General features: G+C 42.6%; 2 pseudogenes; one reads left to right on the top strand and one right to left on the bottom strand.

Annotated features, from left to right (window-relative positions):
- Positions 1–373: 373 nt before the first annotated feature.
- LOC107707877 (extracellular calcium-sensing receptor-like) lies at positions 374–5,310 on the bottom strand (annotated as a pseudogene).
- A 1,615-nt stretch (positions 5,311–6,925) lies between these two features.
- LOC107707876 (uncharacterized) overlaps positions 6,926–9,312 on the top strand; it is a 12,414-nt pseudogene continuing 10,027 nt past the window's right edge.

Raw genomic sequence — 9,312 nt, 5'->3', positions numbered from 1 at the left:
CTCAAAGGTCCGAGTCGGTAAAATGATCCGAACTTTCCATCACTATTTATTACTGAGCCCGCCGACCAAGGGGAAGTAAATCTCTCACGTCTTTCACGTGCCCGATGCGCCATGTATTGGCATGGCGGTGTAATGCCACAAAGATATACTGTTTTACCTTAATTAGAAAAGTTCTCATTTTGTAAAAATAAAAAAACAGGTATACACAAATACACATATATTGGGAGGGTCACTGTTTTCAGTAAACTCATAAATGGCATTTTCTCAACCCATTACATAATATCAAATTAATTTAGATATCAAAATTAAAATAAAATGCAAATCAAAATGTCACCAATATGTCTGTAGATGGTTGACCACAGTAATGTAAAACTGCAACTGCATATTTCCCTGGTGAGCTCACATATGCTGGAACAAATGCAATCCACACAGAACAGAAGATCAACATGCTGAAAGTGATGAACCTGGTTTCATTAAAATTATCTGGAAGATTTCTCGAAAGGAACGCTAACAGGAAGCTTACTGCTGCCAACAGTCCAATGTATCCCAGCAGCATAGAAAAACCAGCCACTGAACCAATAGCACATTCATATACTATTTTAGATCGGATATACTGGTTGTTTTTATGGGGCGTTGGAGAGGCAGTTGATAGCCAGACTGCACATATCACAACCTGAAGTGCTGTTAGGACCAGAACTGTGCATCTTTGTTGAGCTTCTCCAAACCATTTCATTGCTCCTTTGCCCTTTGCCTTAATAAAAAGTTAAGGGCAAAGGAGAACACGGCTATTACCACCATAGTATTGACCAGGATGCTGGAGATACACAGGACAAAGCTTATGCCAAACATAGCATGTCTTAAAACCACTTGAACTCTGCGCCCTCTATCGGACCCACATGTGGTTCCAATATTGCATCATAATTATTTAAAAAAATCTATAAGTTGTGGAGCACAAAACTAGACATATATGGTATCTTTTAAAAGCTTAGAACCTCAGCTTTCGTAACAACCCCATCACTTTTGCATTTATGTTACATGAAAGAACATAATAAGGTCTGAATTCGACCCCCCCCCTTGAGAAAATCATATTCTAATATTCAATTTCATATTTATTCAGAAATCAAAAACGGAGACGGTAAAGGTACACTCGGAGACACCAATACCTCCTTTCAGTAAAATCTAAATATATTTTGTTTAGAAGGAGATATTAATTAGATTCTTTTTTCCTCTGTTTACTGCCACCCAGTGGAATCAAAAGAAACATTCTGCATGGACATAAACCAAGCAGATAATAAATTACAGCTTTTTAAATATAATAATAATAAAAAATATATAAAAATCTGACTTTTTATCTGTGTTTATCATATAATTGTGAATATATACAATAAAATATATGCAATATTTCACCAGTGTTAAAATTTAGAGGGTTTTCTGTAAATTGAGACCATTTTTATCCTTTTACTCCAATGTATATGGGTAAGGCGCTATTTTAAATTCAAGTATGTTCTATTCTTTCAGAAATCAAAAACGGAGACGGTAAAGGTACACTCGGAGACACCAATACCTCCTTTCAGTAAAATCTAAATATATTTTGTTTAGAAGGAGATATTAATTAGATTCTTTTTTCCTCTGTTTACTGCCACCTAGTGGAATCAAAAGAAACTTTCTGCAGGGACCGAGACCAACCCGATCATAAATTACAGCTTTTTAAATATAATAGCAGGAAGCTTAGCTCTGAATTGTTGGCATGTACTGTGGGAGTGTTATGGTCTATTATCATCACAAGACCACAGATGAAGGTGCCAAGCAGGAAAGCGGTGGTAAGAGAGACGTGTAGAGGATCCTCATAGGATATAAACTCTACTTCTTTGGGGACACACTGATCCTTATCTGGACTGGACCAGAACTCATCTGGACACATTGTGCATTCAATAGCATCTTTGAGTAAGAAAAAGGCAGAAAGTGAGATTTTGAAGAGAAAATTACAATCAAATAATATTCTAATTTTGTCAATAATAATCTCCTCACCTGTTGTATTAGAAATCTCTCCGTCTTCACATGGCAAGCGGTCAAAACAGCAGATAGGAAGACCCTTTCTCGTGACTCATCTGGTTCCTGGGGGGCAGCTCTCACTGCATACTGACCGTGGGGGCTAAAAGAGACATCATCTGCTATCAGTCATGCGTTTGTCTTTTACATAATGACTAGCTTGGCTTATCCATTAATTTATTTACATTTGTCTTATAATAGCTTTAACTACTATTTAGACTTCATGCAAAAAGGGTGACATTTAAAGGTAATTACATTTGTTGTTTCAAAGCTCCAGTAAAATGCATCCTCGTCCAGTGTGATCACCATCCCTGTTGCCACCCCTTCATTTACTACACCGACCATGTGGAGCCTAACTGATCCATCAGAGCTTGGCTGCCAGTTCAACACATCATAGATGGCCAGAGCATCTCCATTCTTATCAAATGACACATGATCCCCAAAGACTGTGCTGAAATTCACTTTCTGTAGGTAGTGAACCAGCTGTACATTTTGTAGACAGGACAGGTTTTATATTTTTATCTAAAATTTGAATTAATATACAGCACATATTTTGCATTTCCACAATCAACTCTTCTATATGCTTGGAGAGAATCTGCACTATACATGTGGGTCTTACCTGCCACGATTTCAGTTTGGTTATGTCAGCAAATCTGTTCCCACTAAATGGACCTCTTCCCTCCTCACACTGCAACAGATCATGAAGTGCATGTGCCAGGGCATATACTGCCTTGTACACATTATAAGATGCCCTCAATCCTGAAACATCAGTGTATGGTGTGTTTGTACATCTCAGATCCTCCTGTCCTGTACACACCTTTTTCACATGCTCTCCATCTGTCCCTTTACCCTGCAACCGAAAATGTTCTCCTAGAAGATCCTCACCATATAATTTCTTTGATCATTGTAAGGACAAATACATAACAGAAAGTCATGAAGCCCCTGGATCTCTCCACGCCTGATAGCAATTCCCATTGTGCCCCCCAGGAATGGCTGGAAACGTGGTGGGCGAGACACAGGTAAAGTGGCCCAAGCTTCACTTGCAATTCACTGCCTGCCTGTCACGTTCTGCAACACCACTTCATTCATCAAAGGTATCAGTAAGGATGAAGCAGAAAAAAACAACCACCACTCTAGCTGTAGAGGCCTGAATAACTCCCATTATGCGCTGAATATCTAAGGGGTTGTTATCATTGGGCAATATTTCAGAAAAAGCAACACAATGTCCAAACAGCTGCATTTCCTGATGGAATGACTGAGCAGCATAGATGTCGTAGTCATTATCACTGTAGTTGAGACCAACCCAGGTCCATCCAAAATGCCTCAAGATCTGAACCATAGACCACACCTTGAGGGCATCACTGGGGATAATTCTGAAGAAAGAGGGGTACTTTTTCCTGTCACTCAAACAGGAGCATGTGGCGTAGTAACTAATCTAATTAGGAGAGAGCAGAGACAGAGAGAGAAAGGTGAGAAGGATGAACAAATAAACAGTGTGTGTGTGTACCTGGTATTCCCTACATAATGAAGATCAAATGTCCCCACAAGTATAATAATACCAGTCAATTTGGACCTTCTGGGGACATTTTTTTGGTCCCCATGAGGTAAACAGCTTAGAAATCATATAGAATGAAGTGTTCTGAAAATCTAAAATAGCAGAAAGTTTTCTGTAAGGATTAGGTTTTGGGTAAGGGCAGGGTTTAAATTGGGCCGGGGCCGTCCGGGGCTGAGCCCCCGGCACATAGACTCCAGGGCTCGACATTAACGCTTCATTAACGCCAGACAAGTAACATGATTAAAACATCATAACCAAAAATGACTATGTAAACACCAAAATGAGGCGAGGCTCACGCAGCCTCTCCAGGAGAAATCAAAACGTGCAACACTAAGAAACTGAGCATCCTGAGGTAAAAATTCAAAATAGAAAGTTTTTATATTTAAAATACAGTTAGTTAGGCAACATCACACAACGTTTTCACCATTACGACTGTTTAATAGTTCTATAAATAGTTCAATAAGCAAATACAATAAAATGAGGTCACTTACATTTTAGGCAGAAACACAGCGCATCTCACAGCAACCCGCCGATTCATTGCTGATTGATTACCGTGTTTTCAACGCATCGGTTGAGTCAAAGTTCCATTAGCCCATGCATAAACATTTGATGAATCAGCCGTTTGAACGAATCGCTGAATAAACAACTCAGTGACTCACTCAATAAACGCTCACTACTGGCACCTACTGGCGTTTTAATTTAGTTGAAAAGTATCATTTCCACCATAATTTAGCTGATTGGCATGTCACCATATTCTAATTTGTTGAGATAGTGAATTGGTGGGTTTATAACAAATCCCAATTTAATCCCTGGGTAAGGGGATAGAAAATACAGTTTGGACAGGATAAAAACCATTATGTCTTTAGCATGTCCCCACAAAAAATGGAAACCAGTATGTGTGTGTGTGTGCTTGTTTAGAGATAATTAATAGTTTAGAGATAGTTTCCATGTGAATATTTTGGAAATACGTTTTTTTTAATATACCATAGGCAGTCAAAACAGCCCCAGGACACTGGAAATTGCAATAGAATGAGTAGAACCTGGATCACTTATGATTCCAATCACCGGTGGTGGGCCTTTGCAATTGAGGTCAGACACGGTTTCTCCTGTCCCAATAACCAGAGCTGTGGCACCACGGAATGCCACTACAAGCCTTAAACAGTGGTCATAGATTTGGTAACCAAGCGTGATGTTAGGCAGCAGGTTGGGAATGTATTAATCTCATTGATAGCAAAAACCATTGTTAGGGCCTGTTGAAAGCTTGTCATATAGAAGCTGGAGAAGACAATACAAATGAAATTAGATCATTAACTACAGCAATAAGTCTCTCTCTCTCTCTCTCTCTCTATATATATATATACATTATATATTACATGTATATTATATATTACATATGCAGTGAATGATTTCAGTACTGTAACCCATCATGTTATATGATATCAGTTGCTTGTACTTAATTATCATTGACAAGTTAGTGTGCCATAATTAAAAAAATATATAATTTCCAATTATTGCCTTTAAGTTTTCTTCAGTTAGTATGGTCCTGATTCACAGCGTGGTAGTTTTGGCTCTGTTCTAAAGCTCAGCTCTGCGAATGCTTTGAGGTACTGAACATCAAACAGACCACAAATGAGAAAGTCTCCATCCTGGTACATCCCATTCAACTTAAAGTGTCCTTGTAGCTGACAGATACCTGAACTTGCCATCAAAACTACACAGATATAATTACAAGACAGGAGCAAACAAATATGCAGAATTAACAACATTATGTCACTCTTCACTCAGCTCACTCATATATCATAAAGATTGTGTGTGTCACTTATTTATAGAGCAGGTGGTGCCACTGGCCTCCCTGGAAATGAGGACACCATTTTTGTCATTCTGGGTATGAGATTATTAATTAAGAAGAATCGCTTTATGTATTGCCCAATTGTAAGTCGCTTTGGATAAAAGCATCTGCAAAATGACTAAATGTAATGTAAATGTAATCTCTGCATGCAAGACAGGGGCATCTGCAGCCTTCACCGAAGTGAAGTGGATGCCCCTGAACTTGGGAGGATGCTGGGCGAACTGAATCGCATAGCTGAGTTTGATGGTCTACTCTAAAGGAGCCAACTGGGCAGCGCTAGCCAGGCTCCCAGATACTGTACAAGTGACACCAACGGAACCACCGACATACCTGCAGTGGGGCAGCAAAGAGGAACGCAGGGACCCGGCCTGGGCGTCTTGTGGCCGGTCCGAAGCGGGGTCTGAGTGTGTGCAACACTTATCTGCGTTCGAGCAGAGCGTGCGTGAGTCTTACATTTTATAGCACTCTTGAACCGCCCAGTGCTGCTCACTGGCGAGAGAGGATGGTGAGTGTGATCCGAGGTTTTGGGTACCACTGACCGTGAAGTCAGTGGCAGAGAAAAATGAAACAAAAGATTCTCCGCTCGGCCCTCCTCCGGGGGAGGAAGTGGTGCGTTCACCATCTCCAGAAGAACAGCTTCCTCCATCTCTGGGTCACCCGTCTCAGGGCCTCTTGCTTTTCTGCTTGCCACCAGGTTTGGCGGGGGCCTGGACGGGTGGGGCGGCTGCCCTGCGACCGGCTCCACAGAGCTACTTGGCTGGAGGCTGCTGCGCAGGTGCGGGGGTGGAGGCAGGGAGCTGCCCTCGCCGACGAGCAGACTGAGGCGCTGCTGCCGACTGCCGGGTGGAGGCAGCAGTTGCACGCCGGGGCAGGATGTGCTTGATGGCCTCGGTCTGCTTCTGTGCGGCAGAGAACTGCTGGGCGATATTCTCCACCGCGTCGCTGAACAGGCCGGTTTGGGACACGGGGGCTTTTAGGAACCGAATCTTGACGGTCTCCCTCATGTCAGAGAGAGATGGTGCTCCTGGACCACCATCGTGGACATCGCACGACCCAGAGACTGTGCAGTGACCTTCGTCGCACATAGCGCGAGGTCAGTAGTGGTGCGGAGTTCCTTGAGAACTTCCGGGTCGTGATCACCCTTATGCAGGCCCTTCAGTGCCTTGGCCTGATGAACCTGCAATAACGCCATGGCGTGTAAGGCGGAGGCAGCTTCTCCGCAGGCCCCATAAGCGCTGCCAATAAGGTCCGATGAGTAGCTACAGGCCCGGGAGGGGAGCGATGGCTTGCCCCACCAGGTGGCAGCGGTATTTGGACACAATTGCATCGCAACCGACCACAACACTGGATGGACTTCTATATACCCCCACGCTGCCCCACCGTCGAGGGTGGTGAGGGAGGACGAGCCACCGGAGCGTTTTCTGGCAGTGAAAGGTGAAAGGTCATGCCATCCATGACCCAGTAAGCTCATCATGCACCACCGGAAAGAAAGGCCCTGGGGTGGGGCCCTGAGAACCAGCGCGAGCCACCCCGAGAAACCAATCGTCCAGCCTAGAGGGTTCGGGACACGGTGGAGGCTTCCACTCGAGCCCAACCCTCTCAGCGGCCCGGGCAAGCATAGCCAGCATTTCCGGTTCCGCATCCGGCATTGCTGGCTGCCCAGAAGGTGGCAGCGCTGCCGGATCTTCCTCTCCAAAAAGGTCTGGCTCACCCTCCGATGCAGCGATCTAGCAGATCCAGCCAGCGATCCAGCCAGTAGAGCTGCCCAAGGAATAGGCTGGACCCTCCCGTCGAGAGTGACCGACTGAAAGGGAACATCTGAAATGCTGTTAATACTAAAATGAGCGATACATGATAATCTCATCAAAGTCTCCTGAGCTTAAGAAGAGCAACCACTGAGCAATATTTTTTTTTCCTCTAAGTTCTGTCAGGACCACTATCGTCAAAATGATAGATACTTAGCATAAAGTTTGGTTTGGCGGTATGGTTCTGTTCTGGGCAAAAACATCCATGCAGCCTGTCATGAATGAGCAGGGAGAGCAGCAATAATAACCCCCCTAGGGTTAACAGAACAAGGCAGATATCATTAATGTACTTGATATTTAAGTGTAACACTTTATTCAAGGTAAAGGAGTCTGATTAGCAAGGAATATCAGAAAGCCAAGTCCTGCCTGTGGCGAAAGGAGGAGCTGGGGATGGAGTAGGGTAATTTGCTCCTGAGCAAGCTGAAAAGCTGCTGAATAATACTGAATAGAGCTTATATAGGAATGCCGCGATAGGTGTCATATTCCTATAGGTAGATGTGATCAGCTGAGAATCGGCTGATGCAAGCTTGACTCATGTGACCTGTCAGAACTAACGCTAATGGATCAGAGATCGCAGATTCTACCTGGCCTAAAAGCTTCAGCATCCATTTAAATGTCTATAACAACAGCATATAATAACTCATCAGTTTACAGGTTGGCCGTCTCCCATTGACATTTGTGCTTGTTGTGTTACGTGTCCTCAATCTGACAACTCGCGTGAGCATAGACAAAAATCCTTACCAATACACTAGATAGCTTTGCAACAAGCATGTTGCTTGCTTAATCACAGCATGTTGCAGTAGTCAGAGAAACTTAAGGAAATAACATTACCAATACTAGATGAGCCATAAGCAGCAAGCATATTTCAAGAACAATCGGATGGCCTAAACAACAGCTTAAACATTAGCTTCTTGCTGTTGCAAGTTTAACTAAGTACCAGCACTTGCAGTAACAACCAATAGCTTAAAGCAACAAGCAAGTCTAGCGACAAACATGATACTGAACACTAGATAAGCCCTAACAAGCAAGCAAAATCCCAATACCCTAATAGCTTTAAAGCAAAGACCTTCTGAGATAGCATAGACTGGGGCAGCATGCCCTTTAAGAAGAGAAGCAGTGAAGGGGTGCTCTTCTTTAATAAGCAGCTGAGAAGAGCAGCATGCCCCTTTAATGCAGTACAGCATATGATCAATACCCGAAGTTTAGGCAACAGCATGTTGCCCTATCCAGATAATCGTTAGCATTAATAACACCTTTAGTAGCTAAATCTACATACTGCAAGTTAAGTATCAAGCACATTACCGATACACTGTATAGCTTTAAGCAACAGCATATCACGGACTTAAACACAGCTTGATGGAAATAATCATACATATAGGATGTGTTTAATGAAACAGCATCCTCAATACTAGATGAGCCTTAAGCAGCAAGCCTGTTTCATATCAGACAGTCTTAAACAGATTTAAAAACAAGCCTCAGCTGTGGTAAGTTTAACTGGGTAACGTTAATGTTACCAGTGTGTCAAAGTACAACCAATAAGCCTAAAGCAACGGCGTGCCTAGCAAACCAACATGTTACTGAACAACTAGCCTTAAACAACGAGCAGTATTTGACAATAGCATATTTGCCAACATAGCATTAAGCAATGAGAATGAAATAAGAAACTTAGCAGGAAATGTTGCTTAATAATATATTTATGGGGGAAGCATCACCCCACGCTCAGTAAGTGAGGAACCAGAGGAAAACGACTGTAGTTACGTGTATTTTTTATTATTATAATTTTTTTTTTTTAAAGCGCTACTTGCACTTGCTTAGAATAATTGGACTATATTTAAATCCCTTGTGTTCATTTGAGCGCTCAGTCGTAACCTTAACCACCGAAGTGATTTTTTTTTTTTTTCTCAGCCAGTTGATCATGTTTAATCAACACATGTCATATCACCCTAATTTCTCATGCTCATATGCTCACATTACTCAGCGTGAGCACATATTCAAGCGGATCAGAAATTATGAATCTCTAATAAGTATTGAGTGGCAGTCCAGCAGGGGAAGCA

This window comes from Sinocyclocheilus rhinocerous, unplaced genomic scaffold, assembly GCF_001515625.1.
Source record: "Sinocyclocheilus rhinocerous isolate Xijiao unplaced genomic scaffold, SAMN03320098_v1.1 scaffold7073, whole genome shotgun sequence".
Classification (NCBI taxonomy): Eukaryota; Metazoa; Chordata; class Actinopteri; order Cypriniformes; family Cyprinidae; genus Sinocyclocheilus; species Sinocyclocheilus rhinocerous.
The sequence above is the reverse complement of the archived record's forward strand: the minus strand, read 5'-3'. Positions and strand labels throughout refer to the sequence as shown.